A 23,938-nucleotide genomic window follows, 5' to 3' on the forward strand; every position below is an offset into this window, starting at 1 on the left:
GAGAAGCCTGCATGCAGTAGGCAAAGGAGTAATGTTTGCTGGCGGGGGACGTGCGGCGATTAACCTGTGCGGTAGTGAAAAGGAGTTAAAGAGAAGGAAGTGTGCGGATGCGGAAAGAATGGAATAATTGTGGTAGGCTGCCGGCTGAGTAGTTTGGTGAATGTTTGGTGTGGGTCCGGCGCTGCCGATTGGATGGTGGGGCTGCAGTGTGAGTCAGATAAAAAAAAAAAAAACATTAGTAGGATCCAATGGGACCAACTGGCATGTATAGAGGCGTGTAATGCAAAAGGGCTGTTTTTGGTAGCGTCTCTCGCTTATGGCCATGCCAGCCTGAACACGCCCGATCTCATCCGATCTCGGAAGCCAATCAGGGTAGGGTCTGGTTAGTACTTGAATGGGAGACCTCCTGGGAATACCAGGTGCTGTAAGCTTTTCTCACTTTTACTTTATACAGGGGGCGCTCCACTTCACGATTAATTTAAATCTAGCACTCCCCTTCCATTTTACTATTTTATATATATATATATTTTCTCTCTTTCATAAAGCCAGCTTTTAGAAACCGTTTTACTCTAAATACTTCCTGGTAATTCTAGGTGCTGTAAGCTGTTTGTGCCTTTATTCCACCAGGGCGCGATCTTCTCACAAACTTGAAGACTGTCACTCCCCATTCACGTTTTACAACTTATTGTTAATGATAAAGAGACAGCTTTTTACACACAGTTTTAAACAAAGTACTGATATTATTCCTCTTCAACTGACCGCTTTGTTTTCTATGCAAAAACCACTTCGCCACAGAAGACTCGATATTATTGGCATAGCAAGTTCTGCTCTTCTCCTTTCAAAACTTGCTAAAAGCTGTATTTAAAAGAACAGATTGGCCGGGGTAATTCACACCCTTCAATGCCAGCTTAATGTTTATGTTAGTGGGAATCACAGAGGAATTAGGGATGGAAACTTCTTTGCTGGTGGTAGAAGCGGTCTGGTGAATTTTTAGAGAGAAGAGGCCGTCGATGTTTGAATGTAGAAAATAGTTCTGGCTGCAGCCTGCAGTATGGACTTGTTGGTGTGTGTAGCTCCCAGTGTTCTGACAGCGCGACGTTTTTGGGAATCATGTGATTCAGCAGCTACCAGTGGGCTTCGTGCGGCGGAGATTTTGAGGCTGTTAGCGGAGTTGATAACAGAGGGTCGTTAAGAGAAGCCTGCATGCAGTAGGCAAAGGAGTAATGTTTGCTGGCGGGGGACGTGCGGCGATTAACCTGTGCGGTAGTGAAAAGGAGTTAAAGAGAAGGAAGTGTGCGGATGCGGAAAGAATGGAATAATTGTGGTAGGCTGCCGGCTGAGTAGTTTGGTGAATGTTTGGTGTGGGTCCGGCGTTGCCGATTGGATGGTGGTGCTGCAGTGTGAGTCAGATAAAAAAAAAAAAAAAAACCAGGAGTAGGATCCAATGGGACTAACTGGCATGTATAGACGCGTGTAATGCAAAAGGGCTGTTTTTGGTTGCATCTCTCGCTTATGGCCGTACCACCCTGAACACGCCCGATCTCGTCTGATCTTGGAAGCTAAGCAGGGTAGGGTCTGGTTAGTACTTGGATGGGAGACCACCTGGGAATACCAGGTGCTGTAAGCTTTTCTCACTTTTACTTTATACAGGGGGCGCTCCACTTCACAATTAATTTAAATCTATCACTCCCCTTCCATTTTACTATTTTATATATATATATTTTTTTTTTTTCTCTCATTCATAATGGCAGCTTTTAGAAACCGTTTTACTCTAAATACTTCCTGGTAATTCTAGGTGCTGTAAGCTGTTCGTGCCTTTATTCCACCAGGGCGCGATCTTCTCACAAACTTGAAGACTGTCACTCCCCATTCACGTTTTACAACTTATTGTTAATGATAAAGAGACAGCTTTTTACACACAGTTTTAAACAAAGTACTGATATTATTCCTCTTCAACTGACCGCTTTGTTTTCTATGCAAAAACCACTTCGCCACAGAAGACTCGATATTATTGGCATAGCAAGTTCTGCTCTTCTCCTTTCAAAACTTGCTAAAAGCTGTATTTAAAAGAACAGATTGGCCGGGGTAATTCACACCCTTCAATGCCAGCTTAATGTTTAGGTTAGTGGGAATCACAGAGGAATTAGGGATGGAAACTTCTTTGCTGGTGGTAGAAGCGGTCTGGTGAATTTTTAGAGAGAAGAGGCCGTCGATGTTTGAATGTAGAAAATTGTTCTGGCTGCAGCCTGCAGTATGGACTTGTTGGTGTGTGTAGCTCCCAGTGTTCTGACAGCGCGACGTTTTGGGGAAGCATGTGATTCAGCAGCTACCAGTGGGCTTCGTGCGGCGGAGATTTTGTGGCTGTTCGCGGAGTTGATAACAGAGGGTCGTTAAGAGAAGCCTACATGCAGTAGGCAAAGGAGTAATGTTTGCCGGCGTGGGACGTGCGGCGATTAACCTGTGCGGTAGTGAAAAGGAGTTAAAAAGAAGGAAGTGTGCGGATGCGGAAAGAATGGAATAATTGTGGTAGGCTGCCGGCTGAGTAGTTTGGTGAATGTTTGGTGTGGGTCCGGCGCTGCCGATTGGATGGTGGTGCTGCAGTGTGAGTCAGATAAAAAAAAAAAAAAAACCAGGAGTAGGATCCAATGGGACTAACTGGCATGTATAGACGCGTGTAATGCAAAAGGGCTGTTTTTGGTAGCATCTTTAGCTTACGGCCATACCACCCTGAACACGCCCGATCTCGTCTGATCTCGGAAGCTAAGCAGGGTAGGTTCTGGTTAGTACTTGGATGGGAGACCACCTGGGAATACCAGGTGCTGTAAGCTTTTCTCACTTTTACTTTATACAGGGGGCGCTCCACTTCACGATTAATTTAAATCTATCACTCCCCTTCCATTTTACTATTTTATATATATATATATTTTTTTCTCTTATTCATAAAGGCAGCTTTTACACACCGTTTTACTCTAAATACTTCCTGGTAATTCTAGGTGCTGTAAGCTGTTCGTGCCTTTATTCCACCAGGGCGCGATCTTCTCACAAACTTGAAGACTGTCACTCCCCATTCACGTTTTACAACTTATTGTTAATGATAAAGAGACAGCTTTTTACACACAGTTTTAAACAAAGTACTGATATTATTCCTCTTCAACTGACCGCTTTGTTTTCTATGCAAAAACCACTTTGCCACAGAAGACTCGATATTATTGGCATAGCAAGTTCTGCTCTTCTCCTTTCAAAACTTGCTAAAAGCTGTATTTAAAAGAACAGATTGGCCGGGGTAATTCACACCCTTCAATGCCAGCTTAATGTTTAGGTTAGTGGGAATCACAGAGGAATTAGGGATGGAAACTTCTTTGCTAGTGGTAGAAGCGGTCTGGTGAATTTTTAGAGAGAAGAGGCCGTCGATGTTTGAATGTAGAAAATTGTTCTGGCTGCAGCCTGCAGTATGGACTTGTTGGTGTGTGTAGCTCCCAGTGTTCTGACAGCGCGACGTTTTGGGGAAGCATGTGATTCAGCAGCTACCAGTGGGCTTCGTGCGGCGGAGATTTTGTGGCTGTTAGCGGAGTTGATAACAGAGGGTCGTTAAGAGAAGCCTGCATGCAGTAGGCAAAGGAGTAATGTTTGCCGGCGGGGGACGTGCGGCGATTAACCTGTGCGGTAGTGAAAAGGAGTTAAAAAGAAGGAAGTGTGCGGATGCGGAAAGAATGGAATAATTGTGGTAGGCTGCCGGCTGAGTAGTTTGGTGAATGTTTGGTGTGGGTCCGGCGCTGCCGATTGGATGGTGGAGCTGCAGTGTGAGTCAGATAAAAAAAAAAAAAGAACATTAGTAGGATCCAATGGGACCAACTGACATGTATAGAGGCGTGTAATGCAAAAGGGCTGTTTTTGGTAGCATCTCTCGCTTACGGCCATACCACCCTGAACACGCCCGATCTCATCTGATCTCGGAAGCCAAGCAAGGTAGGGTTTGGTTAGTACTTGGATGGGAGACCTCCTGGGCATACCAGGTGCTGTAAGCTTTTCTCACTTTTACTTTATACAGGGGGCGCTCCACTTCACGATTAATATAAATCTAGCACTCCCCTTCCATTTTACTATTTTATATATATATTTTTTTTCTCTCTTTCATAAAGCCAGCTTTTAGAAACCGTTTTACTCTAAATACTGCCTGGTAATTCTAGGTGCTGTAAGCTCTTCGTGCCTTTATTCCACCAGGGCGCGATCTTCTCACAAACTTGAAGACTGTCACTCCCCATTCACGTTTTACAACTTATTGTTAATGATAAAGAGACAGCTTTTTACACACAGTTTTAAACAAAGTACTGATATTATTCCTCTTCAACTGACCGCTTTGTTTTCTATGCAAAAACCACTTCGCCACAGAAGACTCGATATTATTGGCATAGCAAGTTCTGCTCTTCTCCTTTCAAAACTTGCTAAAAGCTGTATTTAAAAGAACAGATTGGCCGGGGTAATTCACACCCTTCAATGCCAGCTTAATGTTTAGGTTAGTGGGAATCACAGAGGAATTAGGTATGGAAACTTCTTTGCTGGTGGTAGAAGCGGTCTGGTGAATTTTTAGAGAGAAGAGGCCGTCGATGTTTGAATGTAGAATATTGTTCTAGCTGCAGCCTGCAGTATGGACTTGTTGGTGTGTGTAGCTCCCAGTGTTCTGACAGCGCGACGTTTTGGGGAAGCATGTGATTCAGCAGCTACCAGTGGGCTTCGTGCGGCGGAGATTTTGTGGCTGTTAGCGGAGTTGATAACAGAGGGTCGTTAAGAGAAGCCTGCATGCAGTAGGCAAAGGAGTAATGTTTGCCGGCGGGGGACGTGCGGCGATTAACCTGTGCGGTAGTGAAAAGGAGTTAAAAAGAAGGAAGTGTGCGGATGCGGAAAGAATGGAATAATTGTGGTAGGCTGCCGGCTGAGTAGTTTGGTGAATGTTTGGTGTGGGTCCGGCGCTGCCGATTGGATGGTGGGGCTGCAGTGTGAGTCAGATAAAAAAAAAAAAAAGAACATTAGTAGGATCCAATGGGACCAACTGGCATGTATAGAGGCGTGTAATGCAAAAGGGCTGTTTTTGGTAGCATCTCTCGCTTACGGCCATACCACCCTGAACACGCCCGATCTCGTCTGATCTCAGAAGCCAAGCAGGGTAGGGTCTGGTTAATACTTGGATGTGAGACCTCCTGGGCATACCAGGTGCTGTAAGCTTTTCTCACTTTTACTTTATACAGGGGGCGCTCCACTTCACGATTAATTTAAAACTAGCACTCCCCTTCCATTTTACTATTTTATATATATTTTTTTTTCTCTCTTTCATAAAGCCAGCTTTTAGAAACCGTTTTACTCTAAATACTTCCTGGTAATTCTAGGTGCTGTAAGCTGTTCGTGCCTTTATTCCACCAGGGCGCGATCTTCTCACAAACTTGAAGACTGTCACTCCCCATTCACGTTTTACAACTTATTGTTAATGATAAAGAGACAGCTTTTTACACACAGTTTTAAACAAAGTACTGATATTATTCCTCTTCAACTGACCGCTTTGTTTTCTATGCAAAAACCACTTCGCCACAGAAGACTCGATATTATTGGCATAGCAAGGTCTGCTCTTCTCCTCCTTTCAAAACTTGCTAAAAGCTGTATTTAAAAGAACAGATTGGCCGGGGTAATTCACACCCTTCAATGCCAGCTTAATGTTTAGGTTAGTGGGAATCACAGAGGAATTAGGGATGGAAACTTCTTTGCTGGTGGTAGAAGCGGTCTGGTGAATTTTTAGAGAGAAGAGGCCGTCGATGTTTGAATGTAGAAAATTGTTCTGGCTGCAGCCTGCAGTATGGACTTGTTGGTGTGTGTAGCTCCCAGTGTTCTGACAGCGCGACGTTTTGGGGAAGCATGTGATTCAGCAGCTACCAGTGGGCTTCGTGCGGCGGAGATTTTGTGGCTGTTAGCGGAGTTGATAACAGAGGGTCGTTAAGAGAAGCCTGCATGCAGTAGGCAAAGGAGTAATGTTTGCCGGCGGGGGACGTGCGGCGATTAACCTGTGCGGTAGTGAAAAGGAGTTAAAAAGAAGGAAGTGTGCGGATGCGGAAAGAATGGAATAATTGTGGTAGGCTGCCGGCTGAGTAGTTTGGTAAATGTTTGGTGTGGGTCCGGCGCTGCCGATTGGATGGTGGGGCTGCAGTGTGAGTCAGATAAAAAAAAAAAAAAGAACATTAGTAGGATCCAATGGGACCAACTGGCATGTATAGAGGCGTGTAATGCAAAAGGGCTGTTTTTGGTAGCATCTCTCGCTTACGGCCATACCACCCTGAACACGCCCGATCTCGTCTGATCTCGGAAGCTAAGCAGGGTAGGGTCTGGTTAGTACTTGGATGGGAGACCTCCTGGGCATACCAGGTGCTGTAAGTTTTTCTCACTTTTACTTTATACAGGGGGCGCTCCACTTCACGATTAATTTAAATCTAGCACTCCCCTTCCATTTTACTATTTTATATATATATTTTTTTTCTCTCTTTCATAAAGCCAGCTTTTAGAAACCGTTTTACTCTAAATACTGCCTGGTAATTCTAGGTGCTGTAAGCTCTTCGTGCCTTTATTCCACCAGGGCGCGATCTTCTCACAAACTTGAAGACTGTCACTCCCCATTCACGTTTTACAACTTATTGTTAATGATAAAGAGACAGCTTTTTACACACAGTTTTAAACAAAGTACTGATATTATTCCTCTTCAACTGACCGCTTTGTTTTCTATGCAAAAACCACTTCGCCACAGAAGACTCGATATTATTGGCATAGCAAGTTCTGCTCTTCTCCTTTCAAAACTTGCTAAAAGCTGTATTTAAAAGAACAGATTGGCCGGGGTAATTCACACCCTTCAATGCCAGCTTAATGTTTAGGTTAGTGGGAATCACAGAGGAATTAGGGATGGAAACTTCTTTGCTGGTGGTAGAAGCGGTCTGGTGAATTTTTAGAGAGAAGAGGCCGTCGATGTTTGAATGTAGAAAATTGTTCTAGCTGCAGCCTGCAGTATGGACTTGTTGGTGTGTGTAGCTCCCAGTGTTCTGACAGCGCGACGTTTTGGGGAAGCATGTGATTCAGCAGCTACCAGTGGGCTTCGTGCGGCGGAGATTTTGTGGCTGTTAGCGGAGTTGATAACAGAGGGTCGTTAAGAGAAGCCTGCATGCAGTAGGCAAAGGAGTAATGTTTGCCGGCGGGGGACGTGCGGCGATTAACCTGTGCGGTAGTGAAAAGGAGTTAAAAAGAAGGAAGTGTGCGGATGCGGAAAGAATGGAATAATTGTGGTAGGCTGCCGGCTGAGTAGTTTGGTGAATGTTTGGTGTGGGTCCGGCGCTGCCGATTGGATGGTGGGGCTGCAGTGTGAGTCAGATAAAAAAAAAAAAAAGAACATTAGTAGGATCCAATGGGACCAACTGGCATGTATAGAGGCGTGTAATGCAAAAGGGCTGTTTTTGGTAGCATCTCTCGCTTACGGCCATACCACCCTGAACACGCCCGATCTCGTCTGATCTCAGAAGCCAAGCAGGGTAGGGTCTGGTTAATACTTGGATGTGAGACCTCCTGGGCATACCAGGTGCTGTAAGCTTTTCTCACTTTTACTTTATACAGGGGGCGCTCCACTTCACGATTAATTTAAAACTAGCACTCCCCTTCCATTTTACTATTTTAAATATATTTTTTTTTCTCTCTTTCATAAAGCCAGCTTTTAGAAACCGTTTTACTCTAAATACTTCCTGGTAATTCTAGGTGCTGTAAGCTGTTCGTGCCTTTATTCCACCAGGGCGCGATCTTCTCACAAACTTGAAGACTGTCACTCCCCATTCACGTTTTACAACTTATTGTTAATGATAAAGAGACAGCTTTTTACACACAGTTTTAAACAAAGTACTGATATTATTCCTCTTCAACTGACCGCTTTGTTTTCTATGCAAAAACCACTTCGCCACAGAAGACTCGATATTATTGGCATAGCAAGGTCTGCTCTTCTCCTCCTTTCAAAACTTGCTAAAAGCTGTATTTAAAAGAACAGATTGGCCGGGGTAATTCACACCCTTCAATGCCAGCTTAATGTTTAGGTTAGTGGGAATCACAGAGGAATTAGGGATGGAAACTTCTTTGCTGGTGGTAGAAGCGGTCTGGTGAATTTTTAGAGAGAAGAGGCCGTCGATGTTTGAATGTAGAAAATTGTTCTGGCTGCAGCCTGCAGTATGGACTTGTTGGTGTGTGTAGCTCCCAGTGTTCTGACAGCGCGACGTTTTGGGGAAGCATGTGATTCAGCAGCTACCAGTGGGCTTCGTGCGGCGGAGATTTTGTGGCTGTTAGCGGAGTTGATAACAGAGGGTCGTTAAGAGAAGCCTGCATGCAGTAGGCAAAGGAGTAATGTTTGCCGGCGGGGGACGTGCGGCGATTAACCTGTGCGGTAGTGAAAAGGAGTTAAAAAGAAGGAAGTGTGCGGATGCGGAAAGAATGGAATAATTGTGGTAGGCTGCCGGCTGAGTAGTTTGGTAAATGTTTGGTGTGGGTCCGGCGCTGCCGATTGGATGGTGGGGCTGCAGTGTGAGTCAGATAAAAAAAAAAAAAAGAACATTAGTAGGATCCAATGGGACCAACTGGCATGTATAGAGGCGTGTAATGCAAAAGGGCTGTTTTTGGTAGCATCTCTCGCTTACGGCCATACCACCCTGAACACGCCCGATCTCGTCTGATCTTGGAAGCTAAGCAGCGTAGGGTCTGGTTAGTACTTGGATGGGAGACCTCCTGGGCATACCAGGTGCTGTAAGCTTTTCTCACTTTTACTTTATACAGGGGGCGCTCCACTTCACGATTAATTTAAATCTAGCACTCCCCTTCCATTTTACTATTTTATATATATATTTTTTTTCTCTCTTTCATAAAGCCAGCTTTTAGAAACCGTTTTACTCTAAATACTGCCTGGTAATTCTAGGTGCTGTAAGCTCTTCGTGCCTTTATTCCACCAGGGCGCGATCTTCTCACAAACTTGAAGACTGCCACTCCCCATTCACGTTTTACAACTTATTGTTAATGATAAAGAGACAGCTTTTTACACACAGTTTTAAACAAAGTACTGATATTATTCCTCTTCAACTGACCGCTTTGTTTTCTATGCAAAAACCACTTCGCCACAGAAGACTCGATATTATTGGCATAGCAAGTTCTGCTCTTCTCCTTTCAAAACTTGCTAAAAGCTGTATTTAAAAGAACAGATTGGCCGGGGTAATTCACACCCTTCAATGCCAGCTTAATGTTTAGGTTAGTGGGAATCACAGAGGAATTAGGGATGGAAACTTCTTTGCTGGTGGTAGAAGCGGTCTGGTGAATTTTTAGAGAGAAGAGGCCGTCGATGTTTGAATGTAGAAAATTGTTCTAGCTGCAGCCTGCAGTATGGACTTGTTGGTGTGTGTAGCTCCCAGTGTTATGACAGCGCGACGTTTTGGGGAAGCATGTGATTCAGCAGCTACCAGTGGGCTTCGTGCGGCGGAGATTTTGTGGCTGTTAGCGGAGTTGATAACAGAGGGTCGTTAAGAGAAGCCTGCATGCAGTAGGCAAAGGAGTAATGTTTGCCGGCGGGGGACGTGCGGCGATTAACCTGTGCGGTAGTGAAAAGGAGTTAAAAAGAAGGAAGTGTGCGGATGCGGAAAGAATGGAATAATTGTGGTAGGCTGCCGGCTGAGTAGTTTGGTGAATGTTTGGTGTGGGTCCGGCGCTGCCGATTGGATGGTGGGGCTGCAGTGTGAGTCAGATAAAAAAAAAAAAAAGAACATTAGTAGGATCCAATGGGACCAACTGGCATGTATAGAGGCGTGTAATGCAAAAGGGCTGTTTTTGGTAGCATCTCTCGCTTACGGCCATACCACCCTGAACACGCCCGATCTCGTCTGATCTCAGAAGCCAAGCAGGGTAGGGTCTGGTTAATACTTGGATGTGAGACCTCCTGGGCATACCAGGTGCTGTAAGCTTTTCTCACTTTTACTTTATACAGGGGGCGCTCCACTTCACGATTAATTTAAAACTAGCACTCCCCTTCCATTTTACTATTTTAAATATATTTTTTTTTCTCTCTTTCATAAAGCCAGCTTTTAGAAACCGTTTTACTCTAAATACTTCCTGGTAATTCTAGGTGCTGTAAGCTGTTCGTGCCTTTATTCCACCAGGGCGCGATCTTCTCACAAACTTGAAGACTGTCACTCCCCATTCACGTTTTACAACTTATTGTTAATGATAAAGAGACAGCTTTTTACACACAGTTTTAAACAAAGTACTGATATTATTCCTCTTCAACTGACCGCTTTGTTTTCTATGCAAAAACCACTTCGCCACAGAAGACTCGATATTATTGGCATAGCAAGGTCTGCTCTTCTCCTCCTTTCAAAACTTGCTAAAAGCTGTATTTAAAAGAACAGATTGGCCGGGGTAATTCACACCCTTCAATGCCAGCTTAATGTTTAGGTTAGTGGGAATCACAGAGGAATTAGGGATGGAAACTTCTTTGCTGGTGGTAGAAGCGGTCTGGTGAATTTTTAGAGAGAAGAGGCCGTCGATGTTTGAATGTAGAAAATTGTTCTGGCTGCAGCCTGCAGTATGGACTTGTTGGTGTGTGTAGCTCCCAGTGTTCTGACAGCGCGACGTTTTGGGGAAGCATGTGATTCAGCAGCTACCAGTGGGCTTCGTGCGGCGGAGATTTTGTGGCTGTTAGCGGAGTTGATAACAGAGGGTCGTTAAGAGAAGCCTGCATGCAGTAGGCAAAGGAGTAATGTTTGCCGGCGGGGGACGTGCGGCGATTAACCTGTGCGGTAGTGAAAAGGAGTTAAAAAGAAGGAAGTGTGCGGATGCGGAAAGAATGGAATAATTGTGGTAGGCTGCCGGCTGAGTAGTTTGGTAAATGTTTGGTGTGGGTCCGGCGCTGCCGATTGGATGGTGGGGCTGCAGTGTGAGTCAGATAAAAAAAAAAAAAAGAACATTAGTAGGATCCAATGGGACCAACTGGCATGTATAGAGGCGTGTAATGCAAAAGGGATGTTTTTGGTAGCATCTCTCGCTTACGGCCATACCACCCTGAACACGCCCGATCTCGTCTGATCTCAGAAGCCAAGCAGGGTAGGGTCTGGTTAGTACTTGGATGTGAGACCTCCTGGGCATACCAGGTGCTGTAAGCTTTTCTCACTTTTACTTTATACAGGGGGCGCTCCACTTCACGATTAATTTAAAACTAGCACTCCCCTTCCATTTTACTATTTTAAATATATTTTTTTTTCTCTCTTTCATAAAGCCAGCTTTTAGAAACCGTTTTACTCTAAATACTTCCTGGTAATTCTAGGTGCTGTAAGCTGTTCGTGCCTTTATTCCACCAGGGCGCGATCTTCTCACAAACTTGAAGACTGTCACTCCCCATTCACGTTTTACAACTTATTGTTAATGATAAAGAGACAGCTTTTTACACACAGTTTTAAACAAAGTACTGATATTATTCCTCTTCAACTGACCGCTTTGTTTTCTATGCAAAAACCACTTCGCCACAGAAGACTCAATATTATTGGCATAGCAAGGTCTGCTCTTCTCCTCCTTTCAAAACTTGCTAAAAGCTGTATTTAAAAGAACAGATTGGCCGGGGTAATTCACACCCTTCAATGCCAGCTTAATGTTTAGGTTAGTGGGAATCACAGAGGAATTAGGGATGGAAACTTCTTTGCTGGTGGTAGAAGCGGTCTGGTGAATTTTTAGAGAGAAGAGGCCGTCGATGTTTGAATGTAGAAAATTGTTCTGGCTGCAGCCTGCAGTATGGACTTGTTGGTGTGTGTAGCTCCCAGTGTTCTGACAGCGCGACGTTTTGGGGAAGCATGTGATTCAGCAGCTACCAGTGGGCTTCGTGCGGCGGAGATTTTGTGGCTGTTAGCGGAGTTGATAACAGAGGGTCGTTAAGAGAAGCCTGCATGCAGTAGGCAAAGGAGTAATGTTTGCCGGCGGGGGACGTGCGGCGATTAACCTGTGCGGTAGTGAAAAGGAGTTAAAAAGAAGGAAGTGTGCGGATGCGGAAAGAATGGAATAATTGTGGTAGGCTGCCGGCTGAGTAGTTTGGTAAATGTTTGGTGTGGGTCCGGCGCTGCCGATTGGATGGTGGGGCTGCAGTGTGAGTCAGATAAAAAAAAAAAAAAGAACATTAGTAGGATCCAATGGGACCAACTGGCATGTATAGAGGCGTGTAATGCAAAAGGGCTGTTTTTGGTAGCATCTCTCGCTTACGGCCATACCACCCTGAACACGCCCGATCTCGTCTGATCTCGGAAGCTAAGCAGGGTAGGGTCTGGTTAGTACTTGGATGGGAGACCTCCTGGGCATACCAGGTGCTGTAAGCTTTTCTCACTTTTACTTTATACAGGGGGCGCTCCAATTCACGATTAATTTAAATCTATCACTCCCCTTCCATTTTACTATTTTATATATATATATTTTTTTTCTCTCATTCATAAAGGCAGCTTTTAGAAACTGTTTTACTCTAAATACTTCCTGGTAATTCTAGGTGCTGTAAGCTGTTCGTGCCTTTATTCCACCAGGGCGCGATCTTCTCACAAACTTGAAGACTGTCACTCCCCATTCACGTTTTACAACTTATTGTTAATGATAAAGAGACAGCTTTTTACACACAGTTTTAAACAAAGTACTGATATCATTCCTCTTCAACTGACCGCTTTGTTTTCTATGCAAAAACCACTTTGCCACAGAAGACTCGATATTATTGGCATAGCAAGTTCTGCTCTTCTCCTTTCAAAACTTGCTAAAAGCTGTATTTAAAAGAACAGATTGGCCGGGGTAATTCACACCCTTCAATGCCAGCTTAATGTTTAGGTTAGTGGGAATCACAGAGGAATTAGGGATGGAAACTTCTTTGCTGGTGGTAGAAGCGGTCTGGTGAATTTTTAGAGAGAAGAGGCCGTCGATGTTTGAATGTAGAAAATTGTTCTGGCTGCAGCCTGCAGTATGGACTTATTGGTGTGTGTAGCTCCCAGTGTTCTGACAGCGCGACGTTTTGGGGAAGCATGTGATTCAGCAGCTACCAGTGGGCTTCGTGCGGCGGAGATTTTGTGGCTGTTAGCGGAGTTGATAACAGAGGGTCGTTAAGAGAAGCCTGCATGCAGTAGGCAAAGGAGTAATGTTTGCCGGCGGGGGACGTGCGGCGATTAACCTGTGCGGTAGTGAAAAGGAGTTAAAAAGAAGGAAGTGTGCGGATGCGGAAAGAATGGAATAATTGTGGTAGGCTGCCGGCTGAGTAGTTTGGTGAATGTTTGGTGTGGGTCCGGCGCTGCCGATTGGATGGTGGGGCTGCAGTGTGAGTCAGATAAAAAAATAAAAAACCAGGAGTTGGATCCAATGGGACTAACTGGCATGTATAGACGCATGTAATGCAAAAGGGCTGTTTTTGGTAGCATCTCTCGCTTACGGCCATACCACCCTGAACACGCCCGATCTCGTCTGATCTCAGAAGCTAAGCAGCGTAGGGTCTGGTTAGTACTTGGATGGGAGACCACCTGGGAATACCAGGTGCTGTAAGCTTTTCTCATTTTTACTTTATACAGGGGGCGCTCCACTTCACGATTAATTTAAATCTATCACTCCCCTTCCATTTTACTATTTTATATATATATATATTTTTTTCTCTCATTCATAAAGGCAGCTTTTAGAAACCGTTTTACTCTAAATACTTCCTGGTAATTCTAGGTGCTGTAAGCTGTTCGTGCCTTTATTCCACCAGGGCGCGATCTTCTCACAAACTTGAAGACTGTCACTCCCCATTCACGTTTTACAACTTATTGTTAATGATAAAGAGACAGCTTTTTACACACAGTTTTAAACAAAGTACTGATATTATTCCTCTTCAACTGACCGCTTTGTTTTCTATGCAAAAACCACTTTGCCACAGAAGACTCGATATTATTGGCATAGCAAGTTCTGCTCTTCTCCTTTCAAAACTTGCTAAAAGCTGTATTTAAAAGAACAGATTGGCCGGGGTAATTCACACCCTTCAATGCCAGCTTAATGTTTAGGTTAGTGGGAATCACAGAGGAATTAGGGATGGAAACTTCTTTGCTGGTGGTAGAAGCGGTCTGGTGAATTTTTAGAGAGAAGAGGCCGTCGATGTTTGAATGTAGAAAATTGTTCTGGCTGCAGCCTGCAGTATGGACTTATTGGTGTGTGTAGCTCCCAGTGTTCTGACAGCGCGACGTTTTGGGGAAGCATGTGATTCAGCAGCTACCAGTGGGCTTCGTGCGGCGGAGATTTTGTGGCTGTTAGCGGAGTTGATAACAGAGGGTCGTTAAGAGAAGCCTGCATGCAGTAGGCAAAGGAGTAATGTTTGCCGGCGGGGGACGTGCGGCGATTAACCTGTGCGGTAGTGAAAAGGAGTTAAAAAGAAGGAAGTGTGCGGATGCGGAAAGAATGGAATAATTGTGGTAGGCTGCCGGCTGAGTAGTTTGGTGAATGTTTGGTGTGGGTCCGGCGCTGCCGATTGGATGGTGGGGCTGCAGTGTGAGTCAGATAAAAAAAATAAAAAACCAGGAGTTGGATCCAATGGGACTAACTGGCATGTATAGACGCGTGTAATGCAAAAGGGCTGTTTTTGGTAGCATCTCTCGCTTACGGCCATACCACCCTGAACACGCCCGATCTCATCTGATCTCGGAAGCTAAGCAGGGTAGGGTCTGGTTAGTACTTGGATGGGAGACCACCTGGGAATACCAGGTGCTGTAAGCTTTTCTCATTTTTACTTTATACAGGGGGCGCTCCACTTCACGATTAATTTAAATCTATCACTCCCCTTCCATTTTACTATTTTATATATATATATTTTTTTTCTCTCATTCATAAAGGCAGCTTTTAGAAACCGTTTTACTCTAAATACTTCCTGGTAATTCTAGGTGCTGTAAGCTGTTAGTGCCTTTATTCCACCAGGGCGCGATCTTCTCACAAACTTGAAGACTGTCACTCCCCATTCACGTTTTACAACTTATTGTTAATGATAAAGAGACAGCTTTTTACACACAGTTTTAAACAAAGTACTGATATCATTCCTCTTCAACTGACCGCTTTGTTTTCTATGCAAAAACCACTTTGCCACAGAAGACTCGATATTATTGGCATAGCAAGTTCTGCTCTTCTCCTTTCAAAACTTGCTAAAAGCTGTATTTAAAATAACAGATTGGCCGGGGTAATTCACACCCTTCAATGCCAGCTTAATGTTTAGGTTAGTGGGAATCACAGAGGAATTAGGGATGGAAACTTCTTTGCTGGTGGTAGAAGCGGTCTGGTGAATTTTTAGAGAGATGAGGCCGTCGATGTTTGAATGTAGAAAATTGTTCTGGCTGCAGCCTGCAGTATGGACTTATTGGTGAGTGTAGCTCCCAGTGTTCTGACAGCGCGACGTTTTGGGGAAGCATGTGATTCAGCAGCTACCAGTGGGCTTCGTGCGGCGAAGATTTTGTGGCTGTTAGCGGAGTTGATAACAGAGGGTCGTTAAGAGAAGCCTGCATGCAGTAGGCAAAGGAGTAATGTTTGCCGGCGGGGGACGTGCGGCGATTAACCTGTGCGTTAGTGAAAAGGAGTTAAAAAGAAGGAAGTGTGCGGATGCGGAAAGAATGGAATAATTGTGGTAGGCTGCCGGCTGAGTAGTTTGGTGAATGTTTGGTGTGGGTCCGGCGCTGCCGATTGGATGGTGGGGCTGCAGTGTGAGTCCGATAAAAAAAATAAAAAACCAGGAGTTGGATCCAATGGGACTAACTGGCATGTATAGACGCGTGTAATGCAAAAGGGCTGTTTTTGGTAGCATCTCTCGCTTACGGCCATACCACCCTGAACACGCCCGATCTCGTCTGATCTCGGAAGCTAAGCAGGGTAGGGTCTGGTTAGTACTTGGATGGGAGACCACCTGGGAATACCAGGTGCTGTAAGCTTTTCTCACTTTTACTTTATACAGGGGGCGCTCCACTTCACGATTAATTTAAATCTATCACTCCCCTTCCATTTTACTATTTTATATATATTATTTTTTTTTCTCTCATTCATAAAGGCAGCTTTTAGAAACCGTTTTACTCTAAATACTTCCTGGTAATTCTAGGTGCTGTAAGCTGTTCGTGCCTTTATTCCACCAGGGCGCGATCTTCTGACAATCTTGAAGACTGTCACTCCACATTCACGTTTTACAACTTATTGTTAATAATAAAGAGACAGCTTTTTACACACAGTTTTAAACAAAGTACTGATATAATTCCTCTTCAACTCACCACTTTGTTTTCTATGCAAAAACCACTTCGCCACAGAAGACTCGATATTATTGGCATATTATCTGCTCTTCTCCTCCTTTCAAAACTTGCTAAAAGCTGTATTTAAAAGAACAGATTGGCCGGGGTAATTCACACCCTTCAATGCCAGCTTAATGTTTAGGTTAGTTGGAATCACAGAGGAATTAGGGATGGAAACTTCTTTGCTGGTGGTAGAAGCGGTCTGGTGAATTTTTAGAGAGAAGAGGCCGTCGATGTTTGAATGTAGAAAATTGTTCTGGCTGCAGCCTGCAGTATGGACTTATTGGTGTGTGTAGCTCCCAGTGTTCTGACAGCGCGACGTTTTGGGGAAGCATGTGATTCAGCAGCTACCAGTGGGCTTCGTGCGGCGGAGATTTTGTGGCTGTTAGCGGAGTTGATTACAGAGGGTCGTTAAGAGAAGCCTGCATGAGGTAGGCAAAGGAGTAATGTTTGCCGTCGGGGGACGTGCGGCGATTAACCTGTGCGGTAGTGAAAAGGAGTTAAAAAGAAGGAAGTGTGCGGATGCGGAAAGAATGGAATAATTGTGGTAGGCTGCCGGCTGAGTAGTTTGGTGAATGTTTGGTGTGGGTCCGGCGCTGCCGATTGGATGGTGGGGCTGCAGTGTGAGTCAGATAAAAAAAATAAAAAACCAGGAGTTGGATCCAATGGGACTAACTGGCATGTATAGACGCGTGTAATGCAAAAGGGCTGTTTTTGGTAGCATCTCTCGCTTACGGCCATACCACCCTGAACACGCCCGATCTCGTCTGATCTCGGAAGCTAAGCAGGGTAGGGTCTGGTTAGTACTTGGATGGGAGACCACCTGGGAATACCAGGTGCTGTAAGCTTTTCTCATTTTTACTTTATACAGGGGGTGCTCCACTTCACGATTAATTTAAATCTATCACTCCCCTTCCATTTTACTATTTTATATATATATATTTTTTTTCTCTCATTCATAAAGGCAGCTTTTAGAAACCGTTTTACTCTAAATACTTCCTGGTAATTCTAGGTGCTGTAAGCTGTTCGTGCCTTTATTCCACCAGGGCGCGATCTTCTCACAAACTTGAAGACTGTCACTCCCCATTCACGTTTTACAACTTATTGTTAATGATAAAGAGACAGCTTTTTACACACAGTTTTAAACAAAGTACTGATATAATTCCTCTTCAACTCACCACTTTGTTTTCTATGCAAAAACCACTTCGCCACAGAAGACTCGATATTATTGGCATATTATCTGCTCTTCTCCTCCTTTCAAAACTTGCTAAAAGCTGTATTTAAAAGAGCAGGTTGGCCGGGTTAATTCACACCCTTCAATGCCAGATTAATTTTTAGGTTAGTGGGAATCACAGAAGAATTAGGGATGGAAACTTCTTTGCTGGTGGTAGAAGCGGTCTGGTGAATTTTTAGAGAGAAGAGGCCGTCGATGTTTGAATGTAGAAAATTGTTCTGGCTGCAGCCTGCAGTATGGACTTGTTGGCGTGTATAGCTCCCAGTGTTCTGACAGCGCGACGTTTTGGGGAAGCATGTGATTCAGCAGCTACCAGTGGGCTTCGTGCGGCGGAGATTTTGTGACTGTTAGCGGAGTTGATAACAGAGGGTCTTTAAGAGAAGCCTGCATGCGGTAGGCAAATGAGTAATGTTTGCCGGCGGGGGACGTGCGGCGATTAACCTGTGCGGTAGTGAAAAGGAGTTAAAAAGAAGGAAGTGTGCGGATGCGGAAAGAATGGAATAATTGTGGTAGGCTGCCGGCTGAGTAGTTTGGTGAATGTTTGGTGTGGGTCCGGCGCTGCCGATTGGATGGTGGGGCTGCAGTGTGAGTCAGATAAAAAAAATAAAAAACAGGAGTAGGATCCAATGGGACTAACTGGCATGTATAGAGGCGTGTAATGCAAAAGGGCTGTTTTTGTTCACAGCTCTCGTTTATGGCCATACCACCCTGAACACGCCCGATCTCGTCTGATCTCGGAAGCTAAGCGGGGTAGGGTTTGGTTAGTACTTGGATGGGAGACTGCCTGGGAATACCACGTGCTGTAAGCTTTTCTCACTTTTACTTTATACAGGGGGCACTCCACCTCACGATTAATTTAAATCTATCACTCCCCTTCCATTTTACTATTTTATATATTTCTTTTTTCTCTCATTCATAAAGGCAGCTTTTACACACGTTTTACTCTAAATACTGCCTGGTAATTCTAGGTGCTGTAAGCTGTTCGTGCCTTTATTCCACCAGGGCACGATCTTCTCACAAACTTGAAGACTGTCACTCCCAATTCACGTTTTACAACTTATTGTTAATAATAAAGAGACAGCTTTTTACACACAGTTTTAAACAAAGTACTGATATAATTCCTCTTCAACTGACCGCTTTGTTTTCTATGCAAAAACCACTTCGCCACAGAAGACTTGATATTTTTGGCATAGCAAGGTCTGCTCTTCTCCTCCTTTCAAAACTTGCTAAAAGCTGTATTTAAAAGAGCAGGTTGGCCGGGGTAATTCACACCCTTCAATGCCAGATTAATGTTTAGGTTAGTGGGAATCACAGAGGAATTAGGGATGGAAACTTCTTTGCTGATGGTAGAAGCGGTCTGGTGAATTTTTAGAGAGAAGAGGCCGTCGATGTTTCAATGTAGAAAATTGTTCTGGCTGCAGCCTGCAGTATGGACTTGTTGGCGTGTGTAGCTCCCAGTGTTCTGACAGCGTAACGTTTTGGGGAAGCATGTGATTCAACAGCTACCAGTGGGCTTTGTGCGGCAGAGATTTTGTGGCTGTTAGCGGAGTTGATAACAGAGGGTCGTTAAGAGAAGCCTGCATGAGGTAGGCAAAGGAGTAATGTTTGCCGGCGGGGGACGTGCGGCGATTAACCTGTGCGGTAGTGAAAAGGACTTAAAGAGAAGGAAGTGTGCGGATGCGGAAAGAATGGAATAATTGTGGTAGGCTGCCGGCTGAGTAGTTTGGTGAATGTTTGGTGTGGGTGCGGCGCTGCCGATTGGATGGTGGTGCTGCAGTGTGAGTCAGATAAAAAAAAAAAAAAACCAGGAGTATGATCCAATGGGACTAACTGGCATGTATAGACGCGTGTAATGCAAAAGGGCTGTTTTTGGTAGTGTCTCTTGCTTATGGCCATACCACCCTGAACACGCCCGATCTCGTCTGATCTCGGAAGCTAAGTGGGGTAGGGTCTGGTTAGTACTTGGATGGGAGACTGCCTGGGAATACCACGTGCTGTAAGCTTTTCTCACTTTTACTTTATACAAGGGGCGCTCCACTTCACGATTAATTTAAATCTATCACTCCCCTTCCATTTTACTATTTTATATATATATTTTTTTTTTCTCTCATTCATAAAGGCAGCTTTTAGAAACCGTTTTACTCTAAATACTTCCTGGTAATTCTAGGTGCTGTAAGCTGTTCGTGCCTTTATTCCACCAGGGCGCGATCTTCTCACAAACTTGAAGACTGTCACTCCCCATTCACGTTTTACAACTTATTGTTAATGATAAAGAGACAGCTTTTTACACACAGTTTTAAACAAAGTACTGATATAATTCCTCTTCAACTCACCACTTTGTTTTCTATGCAAAAACCACTTCGCCACAGAAGACTCGATATTATTGGCATATTATCTGCTCTTCTCCTCCTTTCAAAACTTGCTAAAAGCTGTATTTAAAAGAGCAGGTTGGCCGGGGTAATTCACACCCTTCAATGCCAGATTAATGTTTAGGTTAGTGGGAATCACAGAAGAATTAGGGATGGAAACTTCTTTGCTGGTGGTAGAAGCGGTCTGGTGAATTTTTAGAGAGAAGAGGCCGTCGATGTTTGAATGTAGAAAATTGTTCTGGCTGCAGCCTGCAGTATGGACTTGTTGGCGTGTATAGCTCCCAGTGTTCTGACAGCGCGACGTTTTGGGGAAGCATGTGATTCAGCAGCTACCAGTGGGCTTCGTGCGGCGGAGATTTTGTGACTGTTAGCGGAGTTGATAACAGAGGGTCGTTAAGAGAAGCCTGCATGCGGTAGGCAAATGAGTAATGTTTGCCGGCGGGGGACGTGCGGCGATTAACCTGTGCGGTAGTGAAAAGGAGTTAAAAATAAGGAAGTGTGCGGATGCGGAAAGAATGGAATAATTGTGGTAGGCTGCCGGCTGAGTAGTTTGGTGAATGTTTGGTGTGGGTCCGGCGCTGCCGATTGGATGGTGGGGCTGCAGTGTGAGTCAGATAAAAAAAATAAAAAACAGGAGTAGGATCCAATGGGACTAACTGGCATGTATAGAGGCGTGTAATGCAAAAGGGCTGTTTTTGTTCACAGCTCTCGTTTATGGCCATACCACCCTGAACACGCCCGATCTCGTCTGATCTCGGAAGCTAAGCGGGGTAGGGTCTGGTTAGTACTTGGATGGGAGACTGCCTGGGAATACCACGTGCTGTAAGCTTTTCTCACTTTTACTTTATACAGGGGGCACTCCACCTCACGATTAATTTAAATCTATCACTCCCCTTCCATTTTACTATTTTATATATTTCTTTTTTCTCTCATTCATAAAGGCAGCTTTTACACACGTTTTACTCTAAATACTGCCTGGTAATTCTAGGTGCTGTAAGCTGTTCGTGCCTTTATTCCACCAGGGCGCGATCTTCTCACAAACTTGAACACTGTCACTCCCCATTCACGTTTTACAACTTATTGTTAATGATAAAGAGACAGCTTTTTACACACAGTTTTAAACAAAGTACTGATATAATTCCTCTTCAACTCACCGCTTTGTTTTCTATGCAAAAACCACTTCATCACAAAAGACTCGATATTATTGGCATAGCAAGGTCTGCTCTTCTCCTCCTTTCAAAACTTGCTAAAAGCTGTATTTAAAAGAACAGATTGGCCGGGGTAATTCACACCCTTCAATGCCAGCTTAATGTTTAGGTTAGTGGGAATCACAGAGGAATTAGGGATGGAAACTTCTTTGCTGGTGGTAGAAGCGGTCTGGTGAATTTTTAGAGAGAAGAGGCCGTCGATGTTTGAATGTAGAAAATTGTTCTGGCTGCAGCCTGCAGTATGGACTTGTTGGTGTGTGTAGCTCCCAGTGTTCTGACAGCGCAACGTTTTGGGGAAGCATGTGATTCAGCAGCTACCAGTGGGCTTCGTGCGGCGGAGATTTTGTGGCTGTTAGCGGAGTTGATAACAGAGGGTCGTTAAGAGAAGCCTGCATGCAGTAGGCAAAGGAGTAATGTTTGCCGGCGGGGGACGTGCGGCGATTAACCTGTGCGGTAGTGAAAAGGACTTAAAGAGAAGGAAGTGTGCGGATGCGGAAAGAATGGAATAATTGTGGTAGGCTGCCGGCTGAGTAGTTTGGTGAATGTTTGGTGTGGGTGCGGCGCTGCCGATTGGATGGTGGTGCTGCAGTGTGAGTCAGATAAAAAAAAAAAAAACAGGAGTAGGATCCAATGGGACTAACTGGCATGTATAGAGGCGTGTAATGCAAAAGGGCTGTTTTTGGTAGTGTCTCTCGCTTATGGCCATACCACCCTGAACATGCCTGATCTTGGAAGCTAAGCAGGGTAGGGCCTGGTTAGTACTTGGATGGGAGACTGCCTGGGAATACAACGTGCTGTAAGCTTTCCTCACTTTTACTTTATACAAGGGGCGCTCCACTTCACGATTAATTTAAATCTATCACTCCCCTTCCATTTTACTATTTTATATATATATATGTATATATATATATATATATATATATTCTCTCTTTCATAAAGGCAGCTTTTAGAAACCGTTTTACTCTAAATACTGCCTGGTAATTCTAGGTGCTGTAAGCTGTTCGTGCCTTTATTCCACCAGGGCGCGATCTTCTCACAAACTTGAAGACTGTCACTCCCCATTCACGTTTTACAACTTATTGTTAATGATAAAGAGACAGCTTTTTACACACAGTTTTAAACAAAGTACTGATATTATTCCTCTTCAACTGACCGCTTTGTTTTCTATGCAAAAACCACTTCGCCACAGAAGACTCGATATTATTGGCATAGCAAGTTCTGCTCTTCTCCTTTCAAAACTTGCTAAAAGCTGTATTTAAAAGAACAGGTTGGCCGGGGTAATTCACACCCTTCAATGCCAGCTTAATGTTTAGGTTAGTGGGAATCACAGAGGAATTAGGGATGGAAACTTCTTTGCTGGTGGTAGAAGCGGTCTGGTGAATTTTTAGAGAGAAGAGGCCGTCGATGTTTGAATGTAGAAAATTGTTCTGGCTGCAGCCTGCAGTATGGACTTGTTGGTGTGTGTAGCTCCCAGTGTTCTGACAGCGCGACGTTTTGGGGAAGCATGTGATTCAGCAGCTACCAGTGGGCTTCGTGCGGCGGAGATTTTGTGGCTGTTAGCGGAGTTGATAACAGAGGGTCGTTAAGAGAAGCCTGCATGCAGTAGGCAAAGGAGTAATGTTTGCCGGCGGGGGACGTGCGGCGATTAACCTGTGCGGTAGTGAAAAGGAGTTAAAAAGAAGGAAGTGTGCGGATGCGGAAAGAATGGAATAATTGTGGTAGGCTGCCGGCTGAGTAGTTTGGTGAATGTTTGGTGTGGGTCCGGCGCTGCCGATTGGATGGTGGTGCTGCAGTGTGAGTCAGATAAAAAAAAAAGAAAGAACATTAGTAGGATCCAATGGGACCAACTGGCATGTATAGAGGCGTGTAATGCAAAAGGGCTGATTTTAGTAGCATCTCTCGCTTACGGCCATACCACCCTGAACACGCCCGATCTTGTCTGATCTCGGAAGCCAAGCAGGGTAGGGTCTGGTTAGTACTTGGATGGGAGACCTCCTGGGAATACCAGGTGTTGTAAGCTTTTCTCACTTTTACTTTATACAGGGGGCGCTCCACTTCACGATTAATTTAAATCTATCACTCCCCTTCCATTTTACTATTTTATATATATATATATTTTTCTCTCATTCATAAAGGTAGCTTTTACACACCGTTTTACTCTAAATACTTCCTGGTAATTCTAGGTGCTGTAAGCTGTTCGTGCCTTTATTCCACCAGGGCGCGATCTTCTCACAAACTTGAAGACTGTCACTCCCCATTCACGTTTTACAACTTATTGTTAATGATAAAGAGACAGCTTTTTACACACAGTTTTAAACAAAGTACTGATATTATTCCTCTTCAACTGACCGCTTTGTTTTCTATGCAAAAACCACTTCGCCACAGAAGACTCGATATTATTGGCATAGCAAGTTCTGCTCTTCTCCTTTCAAAACTTGCTAAAAGCTGTATTTAAAAGAACAGATTGGCCGGGGTAATTCACACCCTTCAATGCCAGCTTAATGTTTAGGTTAGTGGGAGTCACAGAGGAATTAGGGATGGAAACTTCTTTGCTGGTGGTAGAAGCGTCTGGTGAATTTTTAGAGAGAAGAGGCCGTCGATGTTTGAATGTAGAAAATTGTTCTGGCTGCAGCCTGCAGTATAGACTTGTTGGTGTGTGTAGCTCCCAGTGTTCTGACAGCGTGACGTTTTGGGGAAGCATGTGATTCAGCAGCTACCAGTGGGTTTCGTGCGGCGGAGATTTTGTGGCTGTTAGCGGAGTTGATAACAGAGGGTCGTTAAGAGAAGCCTGCA

General features: G+C 44.4%; 16 non-coding genes and 4 pseudogenes across 16 annotated transcripts; all 20 read left to right on the top strand.

Annotated features, from left to right (window-relative positions):
- The first annotated feature begins 312 nt into the window (after positions 1-312).
- LOC125730121 (5S ribosomal RNA) lies at positions 313-431 on the top strand. Its single transcript, XR_007390498.1, has one exon. It is a non-coding gene; the product is annotated as a 5S ribosomal RNA (ribosomal RNA).
- Positions 432-1,508: 1,077 nt separating this feature from the next.
- On the top strand, positions 1,509-1,627 carry LOC125735463 (5S ribosomal RNA). The gene has a single exon (XR_007394759.1). It is a non-coding gene; the product is annotated as a 5S ribosomal RNA (ribosomal RNA).
- Positions 1,628-2,709: 1,082 nt separating this feature from the next.
- LOC125733664 (5S ribosomal RNA) lies at positions 2,710-2,828 on the top strand. Its single transcript, XR_007393001.1, has one exon. It is a non-coding gene; the product is annotated as a 5S ribosomal RNA (ribosomal RNA).
- A 1,078-nt stretch (positions 2,829-3,906) lies between these two features.
- On the top strand, positions 3,907-4,025 carry LOC125736654 (5S ribosomal RNA). The gene has a single exon (XR_007395930.1). It is a non-coding gene; the product is annotated as a 5S ribosomal RNA (ribosomal RNA).
- A 1,076-nt stretch (positions 4,026-5,101) lies between these two features.
- LOC125731758 (5S ribosomal RNA) lies at positions 5,102-5,220 on the top strand (annotated as a pseudogene).
- Positions 5,221-6,298: 1,078 nt separating this feature from the next.
- Positions 6,299-6,417, top strand: LOC125734707 (5S ribosomal RNA). Its single transcript, XR_007394010.1, has one exon. It is a non-coding gene; the product is annotated as a 5S ribosomal RNA (ribosomal RNA).
- A 1,076-nt stretch (positions 6,418-7,493) lies between these two features.
- On the top strand, positions 7,494-7,612 carry LOC125731759 (5S ribosomal RNA; annotated as a pseudogene).
- Positions 7,613-8,690: 1,078 nt separating this feature from the next.
- On the top strand, positions 8,691-8,809 carry LOC125737087 (5S ribosomal RNA). Its single transcript, XR_007396353.1, has one exon. It is a non-coding gene; the product is annotated as a 5S ribosomal RNA (ribosomal RNA).
- A 1,076-nt stretch (positions 8,810-9,885) lies between these two features.
- Positions 9,886-10,004, top strand: LOC125731760 (5S ribosomal RNA; annotated as a pseudogene).
- A 1,078-nt stretch (positions 10,005-11,082) lies between these two features.
- On the top strand, positions 11,083-11,201 carry LOC125731249 (5S ribosomal RNA). The gene has a single exon (XR_007391532.1). It is a non-coding gene; the product is annotated as a 5S ribosomal RNA (ribosomal RNA).
- Positions 11,202-12,279: 1,078 nt separating this feature from the next.
- On the top strand, positions 12,280-12,398 carry LOC125733820 (5S ribosomal RNA). The gene has a single exon (XR_007393155.1). It is a non-coding gene; the product is annotated as a 5S ribosomal RNA (ribosomal RNA).
- Positions 12,399-13,474: 1,076 nt separating this feature from the next.
- On the top strand, positions 13,475-13,593 carry LOC125736008 (5S ribosomal RNA). The gene has a single exon (XR_007395291.1). It is a non-coding gene; the product is annotated as a 5S ribosomal RNA (ribosomal RNA).
- A 1,078-nt stretch (positions 13,594-14,671) lies between these two features.
- LOC125733454 (5S ribosomal RNA) lies at positions 14,672-14,790 on the top strand. The gene has a single exon (XR_007392799.1). It is a non-coding gene; the product is annotated as a 5S ribosomal RNA (ribosomal RNA).
- Positions 14,791-15,867: 1,077 nt separating this feature from the next.
- LOC125736157 (5S ribosomal RNA) lies at positions 15,868-15,986 on the top strand. The gene has a single exon (XR_007395440.1). It is a non-coding gene; the product is annotated as a 5S ribosomal RNA (ribosomal RNA).
- Positions 15,987-17,063: 1,077 nt separating this feature from the next.
- On the top strand, positions 17,064-17,182 carry LOC125736168 (5S ribosomal RNA). Its single transcript, XR_007395453.1, has one exon. It is a non-coding gene; the product is annotated as a 5S ribosomal RNA (ribosomal RNA).
- A 1,076-nt stretch (positions 17,183-18,258) lies between these two features.
- On the top strand, positions 18,259-18,377 carry LOC125737188 (5S ribosomal RNA). Its single transcript, XR_007396454.1, has one exon. It is a non-coding gene; the product is annotated as a 5S ribosomal RNA (ribosomal RNA).
- Positions 18,378-19,452: 1,075 nt separating this feature from the next.
- LOC125730831 (5S ribosomal RNA) lies at positions 19,453-19,571 on the top strand. The gene has a single exon (XR_007391121.1). It is a non-coding gene; the product is annotated as a 5S ribosomal RNA (ribosomal RNA).
- A 1,076-nt stretch (positions 19,572-20,647) lies between these two features.
- On the top strand, positions 20,648-20,766 carry LOC125728610 (5S ribosomal RNA). Its single transcript, XR_007389195.1, has one exon. It is a non-coding gene; the product is annotated as a 5S ribosomal RNA (ribosomal RNA).
- Positions 20,767-21,839: 1,073 nt separating this feature from the next.
- Positions 21,840-21,948, top strand: LOC125732266 (5S ribosomal RNA; annotated as a pseudogene).
- Positions 21,949-23,046: 1,098 nt separating this feature from the next.
- LOC125735576 (5S ribosomal RNA) lies at positions 23,047-23,165 on the top strand. The gene has a single exon (XR_007394870.1). It is a non-coding gene; the product is annotated as a 5S ribosomal RNA (ribosomal RNA).
- The last annotated feature ends 773 nt before the right edge of the window (positions 23,166-23,938 follow it).

Source organism: Brienomyrus brachyistius, chromosome 2 (assembly GCF_023856365.1).
Source record: "Brienomyrus brachyistius isolate T26 chromosome 2, BBRACH_0.4, whole genome shotgun sequence".
In the NCBI taxonomy this organism is placed as follows: domain Eukaryota; kingdom Metazoa; phylum Chordata; class Actinopteri; order Osteoglossiformes; family Mormyridae; genus Brienomyrus; species Brienomyrus brachyistius.